The sequence below is a fragment of the Dermacentor andersoni genome, unplaced genomic scaffold, assembly GCF_023375885.2.
Source record: "Dermacentor andersoni unplaced genomic scaffold, qqDerAnde1_hic_scaffold ctg00000062.1, whole genome shotgun sequence".
NCBI classification, from domain to species: domain Eukaryota; kingdom Metazoa; phylum Arthropoda; class Arachnida; order Ixodida; family Ixodidae; genus Dermacentor; species Dermacentor andersoni.
The window spans coordinates 345,468-360,489 of record NW_027314774.1 but is presented as its reverse complement, the minus strand read 5'-3'; positions in this window follow the sequence as shown (position 1 = coordinate 360,489).

The window sequence follows — 15,022 nt, the reverse complement described above, 5'->3', positions numbered from 1 at the left end:
TGTAGGTGTTTAGGCATATGATACATGATTCTATCGGGGCCCGGTCCAGAGCTCCGACATACTGACAAGGAAGCTTGAAGTTCCGCAATCGTAAAAGGACGATTATAAGGATCGTTTGGATGGATTTCAGATTCAGTGGTTTAAGTTCTTCTATTGCTTTATGCTTCAGAAAGTTCTCCGAATACTGCGTGGAGCTAGACACGCGTTCGAAGTGTTCAGCGAGAGCATCCGCCTGGTCTTGCAGGGTATCGCCTTGTGTGTTTACCAAAGGGAGGCAGTACGTTTGTAGCCCTCTTATGCTATTTACCCTGTTCCAGACTTTGGCCTCATCTGTATACGTGTTGATACCCGATACAACCTTTTGCCAACGCTCTCTTCTGGCGTGTCGGCGCGTTCTCCTGCCTTCGGATTTTGCTTTCTTAAAGTGAATAAGATTCTCCGCACTGGGAGAGGCGCGTAGCAACCCCCACGCTTTTTGTTTTGTTTCTTACGAGTGATCGTACAATCGTCGTTCCACCACGGGACACGCCGTTTACATGCCAAGCCATTTACTTGTGATATGCATTTATATGCGGCATCTATTATAAAGGCTGTAAAATATTCCACAGCAGCATCGATTTCTAACGAGGACATGTCATCCCATGATATACTAGAAAGAGTTCGGTATTTCTCCCAGTCGGCTGTGTCAGTCTTCGACCTAGGAGCCTGTGGTGGATATTCCTTTTCTTTGGGTGATCTTAGCAGTATAGGGAAGTGGTCGCTGCCGTAAGGGTTGTTGGCCACTTTTCATTCAAGTTCAAGCAGTACAGAGGGGGAGACTATGCTAAGATCTCTTGAAGAATAGGTTCTGTTTGCAAGAGAGTAATATGTGTGTTCCTTCTTATTCAACAGGCGCGCACCAGATGAGAGAAGGAACTGTTCAACAAGTCGTCCTCGCGCATGTATACGAGGGTCGCCCCACAGGTAGTTGTGTGAATTGAAATCGCCAAGAACAATGTAAGGTTCTGGTAATTCATCTATGAAGGACTGAAATTCATATTTAGTTAATTTGTAATGTGGGGGTATGTAGAGCGAGCACACAGTGATAAGTTTGTTTAGGAGAACAGCACGAACAGCCACTGCTTCAACGGGCGTTTGTAGCTGCAAACTTTGACACGCTGTGCCTTTCGGAATAACAATGGCAACACCACCCGACGATGCGAGAGCATCATCGCGATCTCTGCGAAACGTAACATACTGTAGGAGAAAATTTGTGTGTTTCGATTTTAAGTGTGTTTCCTGTAGACACAGCACTTTTGGATTGTGTTTGTGGATGAGTTCCTGCACATTATCAAGGTTTCTAAGAAGACCTCTGACGTTCCATTGAATTATCTGTGTAGCCACATTGGAAGTAAATAAGTGCTGTGGGTATGGAAAAGGAGGTGATGCCTTAGGTTACAGAGCTCTTTCGAGGCCCTGTAACGGGGGTTCTGCCCTTTCTGGAGCGTTCGAGGGAGCCTCGCCGCTCCTTAGGCGCTTGGTGCGCCTTGAGAACAGGTGTAGTGTCCATTGCCTCTTGTGAGGCGCCGGACACGTGCTCTTGCGAGCGAGATATTTCCCGAGAGAGTCCCACCTTGGAGGGCAAGACCCCTGCGCCCACCAGCCCGGGGGTTGATGGGGCTCCCTGAAGGATTTGGCTGCGCCGGCTGTTGATGATGATGATATGTGGTGTTTAATGGCGCAAGGGCCAAGTTTGGCCAAAGAGCGCCATGACAAGTGGTGATGTTGACGATGTATTATGGAGATGTGACTTGGCTGTAAACTGGCCTAAAAATTGTCGCTGTAAAGTGCGTAAAATCTACGTGCTATAAAATTATGGCGATGACTCATGACGAATACTTTGAACATTAAAATCCATCGTAAAAGTATGATGCAGAATAGAAGATATATGAGATAGTAAAATTACCTGGAGCACTGCTGCCTCACCGGAGCCCTTGAAGCACAAGGGCCTAGAGGCGCGTGCTATACGAAAGAGCTATCGCAGCGGCATCCTCTGAAGAGAGGACCCGCTACGAACATGTGGGGCTAAAAACATGCAGGACAACATCTTTCAGGAAACTTAGAACTGCGTTGGTGTCAAATAGCGGTTCTGGGCCGAGTAACATTACCGGATGTAGGGGGATGTGCTGCCGGTATGCTAGGGAAAAATGTTTCCTTCTTTCAGGTTCGGCTGCCCGACACTCCAGGAGGACGTGCAGGACGGTCAGCCTCTCCCCGCATCTACCGCAGGTTGGAGGATCATTTTCAGTGAGTAGAAAGTTATGCGTGCCAAATGTGTGTCCTATTCTCAGGCGACAGAATAGGACATTTGTTCGCCGTGATTTTGTTACGGGGGGCCAAGAACCTAACTGTGGTTTTATCACGTGCAGTTTGTTATTTACTTCTGCGTCCCACATACGTTGCCAGTGATTTCGCAGTTTCCTTCTTAAAAAAGGCTTCAGGTCTGTGACAGGGACCGAAGCAGCAGGATTAACTGTATGCAAGGAAATTGATGTGGCCATCTGGTCTGCTAGAACGTTACCCTCGATGCCCCTATGTCCAGGCACCCAGCATACAATGACATGCTGGTTAGACATATACGCTCTACATAGAATGGAATAGAGTTCAGTAATTACGGGGTTTCTGTGTTTACAGTGTGACTTCAAGGCTTTCACTACGCTTAGGGAGTCTGTAAATAAAATTGTTTTTTGAATATTTGATTTTCTGATATGTTTCACAGCCGACAATAGTGCATGGGCCTCAGCCGTAAATATACTTGTTTCAGGGTGCAGTACACCGGATTCCGAGAAGGATGGACCAATGGCAGCGTAGGACACCCCGGCATACGACTTAGAAGCGTCTGTGTAAAACTCTGTGCACGAGTACTTGTACTGGAGCTCCAAGAAATGCATTTTGATATGTGTCTCTGGCGCATGTTTAGTGACCTCTACAAACGATGTGTCACACTCTATCAGCTGCCACTCCCAGGGCGGTACTAGCTTAGCTGGAGACATTAGGCGTTGTTCGAGAATTGGGACATCCATTTGCTTGCTAAGTTCTCTTGCACGCAGTGAGAAAGGAAGTCTCATAGAGGGTCTGTTATTAAAAAGTGTTTCACACGTCAAGTCGTTAATGGTTGTGAAACACGGATGTTCCTTATTAGAGCGAACCTTGAGAAAATACGTTAAGCTGATGTTGGTTCGCTGAAGATGGAGTGGCCACTCATCCGACTCTACATATAAACTTTCAACAGGGCTTGTCCTAAATGCGCCAGTGGCCAGACGGATACCCAGATGGTGTACGGGATCTAACATCTTAAGCGCGCTCGGTGCAGCAGAGCGGTATACTACGGCACCATAATGTAACCGTGATCGAACTAGGCTCCTGTAAATATTCAATAAACACTGTCTGTCGCTACCCCACGTTGTGTGGGAGAGTATTTTAAGTAAGTTCATTGTTCTAAGACATTTTTCTTTAAGATGTTTTAAGTGAGGAATGAAAGTGAGCCTGGAGTCAAGGATAATACCTAGGAATTTGTGTTCTTTGTTGACAGGAATTTGTTGTCCGCCCAGTTCTACACAAGGATCGGGGACCAGGCCTCTCTTTCTTGTGAAGAGAACACAAGAACTTTTGTGGGGGTTGACCTTAAATCCGTTTTGGTCTGCCCATTTGGACACTTTGTTTAATCCCTGCTGTACCTGTCTTTCGCATACTGTGAGGTTGCAGGATTTGAAGCCTATTTGTATATCGTCTACGTATACGGAATAAAAAATGGCAGGTGGTAGTGAAGCACGTAGTTTGTTCATCTTAACAATAAAGAGAGTGCAGCTGAGCACGCCTCCCTGGGGTACACCAGTTTCCTGGGTAAAGGGACGTGACAGTGCATTGCCGACTTTTACACGGAAGGTACGATTGGACAAATAGCTTTCAATTACTTTCAACATATTTCCACAGATGCCCATTCCCGACAAATCTCGCAAGATCCCGTAGCGCCATGTTGTATCATATGCCTTCTCTATATCGAGGAATATGGACAGGAAATACTGTTTGTGTACAAAGGCATCGCGAATATATCCTTCAATGCGCACAAGATGATCTGTTGTTGACCGCCCTTGTCTGAAGCCACACTGATGGGGATCGAGTATATTGTCACGTGGTGGTGACGTTGAAGAAAGAACACAGTAGCAATACTGTGAACAAGAAAACTAACTTTTATTGGGCGAACCTGTGCCCACAAAACAGGCTACACTTATAGCGCAACGATAGCGGCGAACACGCTCGGCGATCGTCGAAAATCTGCTCAGCGGGTCAAGCGCGTCGGCTTTTATAGAGCAGTCGTCGAATGTTCCAGACTAATCGTTTGGACCCGCGTGCTTTTCACAAAGTTCTACACCATTCGCGCTACGCGATGAAATCAGATAACACAAGGTTCGGCGACAACAGACAGCCGGGTAGAAGCATCGATAACTTTCCAGAAACGTCGGATACATGCAGGCGCGTCCCGCGCTGTGCGATTGCATTTGTTAAGCGGCGAAACGTGGTCGCCCGATAAAGATAAGTACACGTATCAATACCCCCCTCTTAAAAAGCATCGACCCGATGCTGCAAACAAACGAAGGTAATAAACAAAAGCACTCGTAGCAAAGAAAAGAACAAAATGATGAAGTTCGTCAGCGTCCGTAAAAGGGTTTAAGGCGCACCACGTGGACCACTTCAGATCGTGCGCGGCGCCGCTGTGAATGCGAAATGCCGTCTGGCACGACCTCATAGTCCAGAGCGCCAATACGTCGGATGACCTTGTAGGGTCCGAAATAGCGTCGGAGTAGTTTCTCACTGAGTCCTCGTCGGCGTATCGGGGTCCAAACCCAAACACGGTCGCCGGGCTGGTACTCAACAAAGCGTCGTCGGAGGTTGTAGTGTCGGCTGTCGGTCCTCTGTTGGTTCTTGATCCGTAGGCGGGCGAGCTGTCGGGCTTCTTCGGCTCGCTGGAGATAGCTAGCGACGTCAACATTCTCTTCGTCAGTGACGTGGGGCAGCATGGCGTCGAGCGTCGTCGTCGGGTTCCTGCCGTAAACCAGCTTAAACGGCGTGATCTGTGTTGTTTCTTGCACCGCCGTGTTGTAAGCGAATGTTACGTACGGCAGGACGGCATCCCAGGTCTTGTGTTCGACGTCGACGTACATCGCTAGCATGTCGGCGAGGGTCTTATTCAGCCGCTCCGTAAGACCATTCGTCTGCGGCTGGTAGGCCGTGGTTCTCCTGTGCCTTGTCTGACTGTATTTCAGAATGGCTTGGGGGAGCTCCGCTGTAAAGGCCGTTCCTCTGTCGGTGATGAGGACTTCTGGGGCGCCATGTCGAAGCAGGATGTTTTCGACAAAGAATTTCGCCACTTCGGCTGCGCTACCTTTCGGCAGTGCTTTAGTTTCAGCGAAGCGGGTGAGGTAGTCTGTCGCCACGACGAACCACTTATTTCCGGTTGTTGACGTCGGAAAGGGTCCCAGCAAGTCCATCCCGATCTGCTGGAATGGTCGGCAGGGAGGCTCGATTGGCTGTAGTAATCCGGCTGGCCTTGTCGGCGGTGTCTTGCGTCGCTGACAGTCTCGGCATGTTCTGACATAACGGGCGACGTCGGCGGTCAGGCGCGGCCAATAATACTTTTCTTGTATCCTCGATAGTGTCCGGGAAAAACCGAGGTGTCCAGCGGTCGGATCGTCATGTAGGGCGTGCAATACTTCTGGACGAAGTCCTGACGGGACAACAAGAAGGTAGTTGGCGCGGACTGGTGAAAAGTTCTTCTTCACGAGGAGATTGTTTTGAAGCGTGAAGGAAGATAATCCGCGCTTAAATGCCCTGGGGACAACGTCGGTGTGCCCTTCCAAATATTCCACCAGGCCTTTTAGCTCCGGGTCTGCCCGTTGCTGTTCAGCGAAGTCTTCCGCGCTTATCATGCCAAGGAAGGCGTCATCTTCGTCATCTTGCGGCGGCGGGTCAATGGGGGCGCGTGATAGGCAATCGGCATCGGAGTGTTTTCGTCCTGACTTGTAGGTTACAGTGATGTCGTATTCTTGTAGTCTGAGGCTCCACCGTGCCAGTCGTCCTGAAGGATCCTTTATAATCGCTAGCCAACACAACGCGTGATGGTCACTGACGACTTTGAATGGCCTGCCATAAAGATAAGGGCGAAATTTAGCTGTAGCCCAAACGATGGCGAGGCATTCCTTTTCGGTTGTAGAATAGTTGCCTTCCGCTTTTGACAGCGACCGGCTAGCGTAAGCTATCACCTGTTCGACTCCGTTTCTCCTCTGGACTAGAACGGCACCGAGGCCTAGGCTACTGGCGTCAGTATGGATTTCTGTATCGGCGTACTCGTCGAAGTGCGCAAGTACCGGCGGCGACTGCATGCGTCGTTTGAGTTCTTCAAATGCGTCGGCCTGCGGCGTTTCCCACTTGAACTCAACATCACATTTAGTTAGACGTGTCAACGGCTCGGCGATGCGTGAAAAGTCCTTGACAAAGCGCCTGTAGTAGGCACACATGCCAAGGAATCTACGCACTGCCTTCTTGTCGGTGGGCTGCGGGAACTTTGCGATGGCAGCTGTTTTCTGGGGGTCGGGGCGTACTCCGGATTTACTGATGACGTGGCCTAGGAACAGAAGCTCGTCGTAAGCGAAGCGGCATTTTTCTGGCTTCAGAGTGAGCCCTGATGATTTGATGGCCTCTAGTACTGTGGCAAGCCGCCTAAGGTGATCGTCGAAATTTCCGGCGAATACAACGACGTCATCCAAGTAAACGAGACAGGTCTGCCATTTCAATCCCGCTAAAACCGTGTCCATCACGCGCTGGAACGTTGCAGGCGCCGAGCACAGTCCAAATGGCATAACCTTGAACTCGTAGAGGCCGTCTGGGGTGATGAAGGCGGTCTTTTCGCGATCTCTTTCGTCGACTTCTATTTGCCAATAGCCAGACTTGAGGTCCATCGAGGAGAAGTACTTAGCGTTGCAGAGCCGATCCAATGCGTCGTCTATCCGTGGAAGGGGGTATACGTCCTTCTTCGTGATCTTGTTCAGACGACGATAATCGACGCAGAAACGTAGGGTTCCGTCCTTTTTCTTCACCAGGACAACAGGGGATGCCCATGGGCTTTTCGACGGCTGGATGATGTCGTCGCGCAGCATTTCGTCGACTTGTTCTCTTATAGCTTCGCGTTCTCGCGGCGAAACTCGGTAAGGGCTTTGGCGGAGTGGTCGAGCGTACGCCTCGGTGATTATGCGATGCTTGGCGACTGGTGTTTGTCGAATCCTCGATGTCGTCGAAAAGCAGCTTTTGTATCGTCGGAGCAGACTTCTGAGCTGCTGTTGCTTAATCACTGGGAGACTTGGATTAATGTCGTAGTCTGGTTCGGGAACCATGGTCGTCGGGGTAGATGCGGCGGAATCCGAGAGGACAAACGCATTACTTGTTTCCAGAATTTCCTCGATGTACGCGATCGTCGTGCCCTTGTTGAGGTGCTTGAACTCCTGGCTGAAGTTTGTCAGCAACACTTCAGTTTTCCCTCCATGCAGTCGAGCGATCCCTCTTGCGACGCAAATTTCACGGTCTAGCAGTAGACCTTGGTCGCCTTCGATGACGCCTTCTACGTCAGCGGGTATTTCGGTGCCGACCGAAATAACAATGCTGGAGCGGGGCGGGATGCTCACTTGGTCTTCGAGCACATTCAAGGCGTGGTGACTACGAGGGCTCTCCGGCGGTATCGCTTTATCTTCCGACAGCGTTATTGACTTCGACTTCAGGTTGATGATTGCGCCCTGTTGGTCCAGGAAGTCCATACCGAGAATGACGTCTCGTGAACACTGTTGGAGGATAACGAAGGTGACAGGGTAAGTCCGGTCGTGAATGGTAATTCTTGCCGTGCACATTCCTGTCGGCGTAATCAGGTGTCCTCCAGCGGTCCGAATTTGAGGGCCTTCCCATGCAGTCTTAACCTTCTTCATCTGGACGGCGATGTGTCCACTCATGACTGAGTAATCCGCGCCTGTGTCGATTAAGGCGGTGACTGCGTGGCCGTCTAGAAGCACGTCGAGGTCGGTGGTTCTTTGTCTTGCGTTGCAGTTGGGTCTTGGCGTCGGATCACGGCTGCGTCGTGTTGAATTGAAGCTAGTACGTCGCGTCGTGAAGTCGTCTTTCGTCGGTGCAGTCTTGGCTTCCTGACTTCCTCGGGACGGCGGCGCGTCGTCATTATGTCGTCGAGATGGTTTCTTCGGCGCTTTCGTCGGCGGCGGAGGATCTTCGTCAGTTCGACGAACAGCAACCGCACCTCCATCGGTTGCTGCTTTTAGTTTTCCGGATATGGGCTCGCTGACCGGCCCCGGGCTGGGCCACTGTATGGTCGGCGCTGCGGCGACAGGTAGCGGCCTGGTGATGGCGAACGCGACGGTCGTCGACAGCTCCATTGAGTAGCGGCGAGGTAGTCGGCGATGTCACGTGGGCGCTCTCCAAGCTGTGGACGCGGCGCGTTAACGGCGAAACCTCGCAGTCCCATCTCTCGGTATGGGCATCGTCGGTAGACGTGACCTGCCTCTCCGCAGTGGTAGCAGAGCGGGCGGTGGTCAGGAGCGCGCCAAACGTCAGTCTTCCTCGGGTAGCTGCGCTGGGCGACGGGTGGGCGTGCTGGCGGCGGCGGTAGTGGTCGACGGAATTGCGGCGTTACGGGGCCCTGGCGCGGTAGTGGAAAGGGACGTTGACGGCGGGCGACGGCGGCGTAGCTCATCGCTTGCGGCTGAGGCTGCGATGGTTCTGGTTGCACCTCAGGAACTCCAAGCGATCGGTGCACCTCTTCTTTTACGATGTCTGCGATCGAAGCCACTTGAGGCTGCGACGAAGGCAAGACCTTGCGCAGTTCTTCGCGCACAATGGCCCTGATGGTCTCGCGCAGATCGTCCGTGGCCAGTGATTGAATTCCTGCGTAGGGGGTAGAGCTTGTACGGCGGTTGAATTGCCGGTTCCGCATTTCGAGTGTCTTCTCGATGTTCGTCGCCTCACGAAGAAACTCTTCGACGGTCTTCGGTGGGCTTCTTACCATCCCGGCGAAAAGTTCCTCCTTCACACCACGCATGAGTAGGCGAACTTTCTTTTCCTCGGCCATATCCGGGTCGGCGTGGCGGAACAGACGGGTCATTTCTTCCGTAAAGATGGCAACGTTCTCGTTTGGTAGCTGCACTCGGGCGTCCAGCATAGCTTCGGCCCTTTCCTTGCGCACGACACTTGTAAAGGTGCACAGGAAGCCGCTACGGAACAGGTCCCACGTAGTCAAGGTCGACTCCCTGTTCTCAAACCACGTTCTGGCGGCGTCTTCTAAGGCGAAGTAGACATGCCGCAGCTTGTCGTCGGAGTCCCAGTTGTTGAATGTCGCGATTCGCTCGTAGGTCTCCAGCCAAGATTCCGGGTCTTCAGTCGCTGCTCCATGGAAGGTCGGTGGGTCCCGGGGTTGTTGTAGGATAACGGGGGACGCTGGGGCAGCCATTGAGATTGTCTTGACCACGATCTTCTTTGTCGCCTCAGGTAGAAGTCCGTGCTCTGGGGGCAGGCCTTGCAGTCTGCGGCTAGCACGCTGGTCTTGGGCGGTGTCGGTTTTGTCCTCGGGCTTCGGGCTTGGATGGCGGCTTTGCGGGGGCGTTCGGTACATGAACGCACAAGCACCTCCACCAGATGTCACGTGGTGGTGACGTTGAAGAAAGAACACAGTAGCAATACTGTGAACAAGAAAACTAACTTTTATTGGGCGAACCTGTGCCCACAAAACAGGCTACACTTATAGCGCAACGATAGCGGCGAACACGCTCGGCGATCGTCGAAAATCTGCTCAGCGGGTCAAGCGCGTCGGCTTTTATAGAGCAGTCGTCGAATGTTCCAGACTAATCGTTTGGACCCGCGTGCTTTCCACAAAGTTCTACACCATTCGCGCTACGCGATGAAATCAGATAACACAAGGTTCGGCGACAACAGACAGCCGGGTACAAGCATCGATAACTTTCCAGAAACGTCGGATACATGCAGGCGCGTCCCGCGCTGTGCGATTGCATTTGTTAAGCGGCGAAACGTGGTCGCCCGATAAAGATAAGTACACGTATCAATATTGTTGAATTCAAGGAAGTGTATGAGTCTGTGATTAATCATTTTTTCGAAGAGCTTACACAAACAATTCGTAAGAGCTATTGGACGATAACTTGCTGTCAAGGAGGGGTCTTTTCCTTGCTTCAGGACAGGAACGACAATCGCCTCTTTCCATGTAGATGGGAGGTATCCCGCAGCCCAAATAGTGTTGTAAAGTGTGAGTAGTGTAACTTGTGTGTCAGTATGTAAGTTTCTGATCATATCATACATGACTCTGTCAGGTCCCGGTGCAGTGCTTTTGCATGTGTTCAACGCAGCTCTCAACTCCGCAATACTGAAAGGCCGGTTATAGGGTTCATTCTGCCTGGAGTTTCTAATAATTGGCTTACATTCTTCTATCTGTTTATATTTGAGAAAGGACTGAGAATAATGGGTTGAGCTCGAGACGCCCTCAAAGTGCTCCCCAAGTGAGTCTGCCTGAGCTTGCAGGGTATCGCCTCGTGTGTTTACCAGAGGGAGTGATTGTGCTTGTCGCCCTATTATCCTAATAACCCTGCTCCAGACCTTGGCCTCATCTGTGTACGAGTTGATGCCCGATAAAAACTTCTGCCAGCTTTCTCTTCTGGCCTGTCGGCGGGTTCGCCTGCCTTCGGATTTTACTTTTTTAAAGTGGATAAGATTTTCTGCAGTGGGAGAAGCGCGTAGCAAACCCCACGCTTTGTTCTGTTTTTTACGTGCGATCCTACAATCGTCGGTCCACCACGGGACGCGCCGTTTGCACGAGAGGCCATTTACTTGTGATATGCATTTAGATGCGGCATCTATTATAAAGGCTGTAAAATACTCCACAGCTGCATCAATTTCTAAGGAGGAGATGTCATGCCATGAGATACCAGTAAGAGTTCGAAATTTGTCCCAATCAGCTGTCTCAATCTTCCACCGAGGTGCCTGTGGTGGATATTCGTTTTCTTGAGGTGTTCGTATTAGTATGGGGAAGTGATCGCTTCCGTAAGGGTTCTTTGTAACTTCCCATTCGAGTTCGGGCAGAATAGAAGGAGAGACTATGCTGAGATCGATTGAAGAAAAGGTTCTGTTTGCTAGAGAGTAATATGTGGGTTCCTTCTTATTCAGAAGGCACGCACCACAAGAAAAAAGGAACTGTTCAACAAGACGACCTCGCGCATCTATACGAGAGTCGCCCCACAGGGAGCTGTGCGCATTGAAATCGCCGAGGACAAGATAAGGTTCTGGCAATCCGTCTATAAATGACTGAAATTCATGTTTGTTTAATTTGAAGTGTGGGGGTACATAGAGCGAGCAAATGGTGACGAGTTTACTTAGAAGAACAGCTCGAACCGCCACTGCTTCAAGGGGCGTTTGTAGCTGTAAACGCTGACAGGAAATATTTTTATGAACCAAAATGGCAACACCGCCTGATGATACGACAGCATCATCGCGATCTTTGCGAAACGTGACATACGGTCGGAGAAAGTTTGTGTGTTGTGGTTTTAAGTGTGTTTCCTGTAGACACAGCACTTTTGGATTGTGTTTTTGTATAAGCTCTTGCACGTCATCAAGGTTCCTGAGAAGTCCTCTGACGTTCCATTGAATTATTGGTGTATCCATATTGGTAGTAAATAAGTGCTGTGTATACGGAAACAGAAGTATTAATTACAGAGATTTCAGAGCTTAGGTTCCAGAGCTCTTTCGAGGCCCTGTAACCGGGGTTTTACTCTTTTTGAAGCGTTCGAGGGAGCCTCGCCGCTCCTTAGGCGCTTGGTGCGCCGTGGGGATAGGTGTTGTGTCCATTGCCTCTTGGGAGGCGCCGGACACGCGCTCTTGCGAGCGAGAAGTTTTTCGGGAGAGTCTCACCTCGGAAGGCGAGACCCCTGCGCCCACCAGCCCGGAGGTCGATGGGGCACCCTGTGGAATTTGGCTGCGCCGGCTGTTGCCAGCGCTGGGAGGGGCCGGGGAAGTCGAAGCAGCCTCGGCTGCGCCTACCTTCGGGGCCACTATCGGTACTGCGGGATCGCTGCGTGTAGCGTAGGTTGCCGCAGAAAAGTCTTGTGGGGCTGGCAACCCAAGGGTAGCCTGGCCTGGTTGCTGGTTGGATGGAGTAGGCTTACCTACTTCCACCCTGGGGGCAGGAGCCAAAGGTACCTGCTCGCTGCACGCGGGCTGGGCACTTGGCATTGGCCGCTGCGACGCTGCCCCCCGACGCGCCGCATCAGCATAAGGTGTGTTGTGGAAAGGTGAGCACCGTTTACGGGCTTCCTTAAACGAAATATTTTCCTTGACTTTAAGTGTGATTATCTCTTTTTCTTTCTTCCAGTTTGGACAAGAGCGTGAGTAGGCTGGATGGTCACCACTGCAGTTCACACAATGAAGTGTGCCACTGCAGTTGTCTGAGGGGTGGCCCTGGATTCCACACTTTGCACAAGTTATTTGACCACGGCAGCTCTGCGAGCCATGGCCGAACCTCTGACATTTGAAACATCGTCTAGGGTTGGGGATAAATGGTCGAACATTTAATCTGATGTATCCTGTTTCGATGGTTTCTGGCAGTACGCTGGATGAGAATGTTAGGATAAGATGTTTCGTGGGTATTTCCTTGTTGTCTCGTCTAATTATAATACGTTTTACATCAGTGACATTTTGTTCTTTCCATCCTTCCAGGAGTTCAGCTTCTGTCAAGTCTAGGAGGTCTGCCTCTGACACGACTCCCCGTGAGCTATTCATCGTTCGGTGTTGTGTAACAGAAATTTGTATGTTGCCAAATGTCACAAGACTGCCAAGCTTCTCGTATTGATGTTTCTGAGGGATCTCAAGGAGAAGGTCCCCGCTAGCCATTTTCGTTACCTTATAACCTGGCCCTAAGGCTTCGGTTAAAGATTTTGCTACTGTGAATGGCGAAATGAATCTGGCTTGCTTTTCAGGATTTTCACTATGGACAACATGGTACTTCGGGTAGTTCTCTTTTATGCGGGTCAAACATGCGCTGAAGTCTTCGGTGCGTCCCCTCTTCTGAGGGTGACGATCAAGTAGGCGGGGAAATGCGGGTGTTCCCATGGTATTTCGGTTTGTGTTCGGCAGCAATGGCGGCCACCCACCACGGAGCCCAACATGGGGACGCTGCAGGCCTTAACGCTTAAGGCTGCAGGCGCCAGCCGTACATTGCTACTATAACCTAATATATTATACCCAAGGGAGGGCAGATACACCAGGTTAACCCTTGCCGCCGTGGAGAAAGGAAGTAATAAGAAGTGAAGAGAAGACAGGAAAGATGTAAAAGTGGGAGAGAAAGTCGAAGATTGGAGAGGAGGACAGGAAGAGGCGACTACCGATTTCCCCCGGGTGGGTCAGTCCGGGGGTGCCGTCTATGTGAAGCCGAGGCCGAAGAGGTGTGTTGCCTCCGCCGGGGGGCCTTAAAGGTCCAAACACCCAGCTTCGGCTCAACCCCCAGGATCCCCTTTTCCCCAGACACGGCTAAGCCGCGCACGGCTACACGCGGGAGGGTCCAACCCTCGTGTGCTCGGGTACGTGGTGTCGCAACACACCAAACGCCTGCTGGCGTGCGCCGGCTGTTGCCAGCGCTGGAAGGGGCCGGGGAGGTTGGGGCAGTCTCGGCTGCACCCACCTTCGAAGTTGGTAGTCCCTTCTGCTCGGTTGGTGGAGCAGCGCCAGCTGCGACCACCGTGGGGGCAGATGACGTGACTGCCGACTCACTATTTGTGGGTAGGACAGACCTCTAAAGAGAAGAGACGCTACGAACGTATGGGACTAATAACATGTAACACAACATCTTTCAGGAAACCTAGGACTGCGTCGGAGTCAAACAGCGGTTCTGCACCAAGTAGCACTCCTGGATGAAGGGGACGTGCTGCCGGTATGCTAAAGGAAAGTGTTTCAGATTCGGATTCTCGACGCTCCAGGAGGACGTGGAGGACGGTCAGCCTCTCCCGGATGGTGGGAGGCTCATTTCCAGTGAGTAAAAGGTTATTGGTACCAAATGTGTGTCCAATTCTTAGACGACAGAATATCACATCTGTTCGGCGTAATTTTGTTGCAGAAGGCCAGAAATCTAATTGTGGCTTTATTACGTGCAGCTTATTTGTTTCCACGTACCACAAGCGTTGCCAGTAGTTTTGCAGTTTCCTTGGTAACAAGGACTTCAGATCTGTAACAGGGACTGCAGCGTTAGAATTAACAGCGTGCGATGCAATTGATGTGGCCGTCTGGTCCACTAGAACGTTACCCTGGATTCCCCTATGGCCAGGCACCCAGCCTATAATAGGGTGCCGGTTAGATATAGACACTTTACACAAGACGGAATAGAGTTCAATTATTACGGGTTTTTTATGCTTACATAATGATATCAAAGACTTCACAACACTTAGGGAGTGCGTACATATTACTGATTTTTTTAGTTTTGATTTCCTTATATGCTTCACAGCCGACAATAGTGCGTAGGCCTCAACCGTAAAGATACTAGTTTCCCGATGCATTACATCGCCAGAGCCAATCCGTCTATGACGGAAGAGGAGCGGTTGCGGCACCTCATGCGCGGCTTGCGTCCGGATGTGCTGAAGGAAATACTTATTGCAAACCCCCCGGACAGCTGCTCTGCCTTCCTGCAAATTTTACAGAGCATTGATCAGGCAGCTTTTTTGATGGTCCATGCGTCCAGGCCAAAACCGATCGGCACCCTTTTCTCTGCCGACCCGCAGTCGTGTTACCCATATGCCTCAGCACCTCCCGCCGGAGTGACACCTGCTGAAGCAACAATGCAGTCGCCTCCAACATGTATCGCTACCTGCGCTGCGGCAGAGTCATTGCCCGTGGGAGGCCACCCACTGCGATAGGGAATTGAGGGTGATCGAATACCCTATAGCCT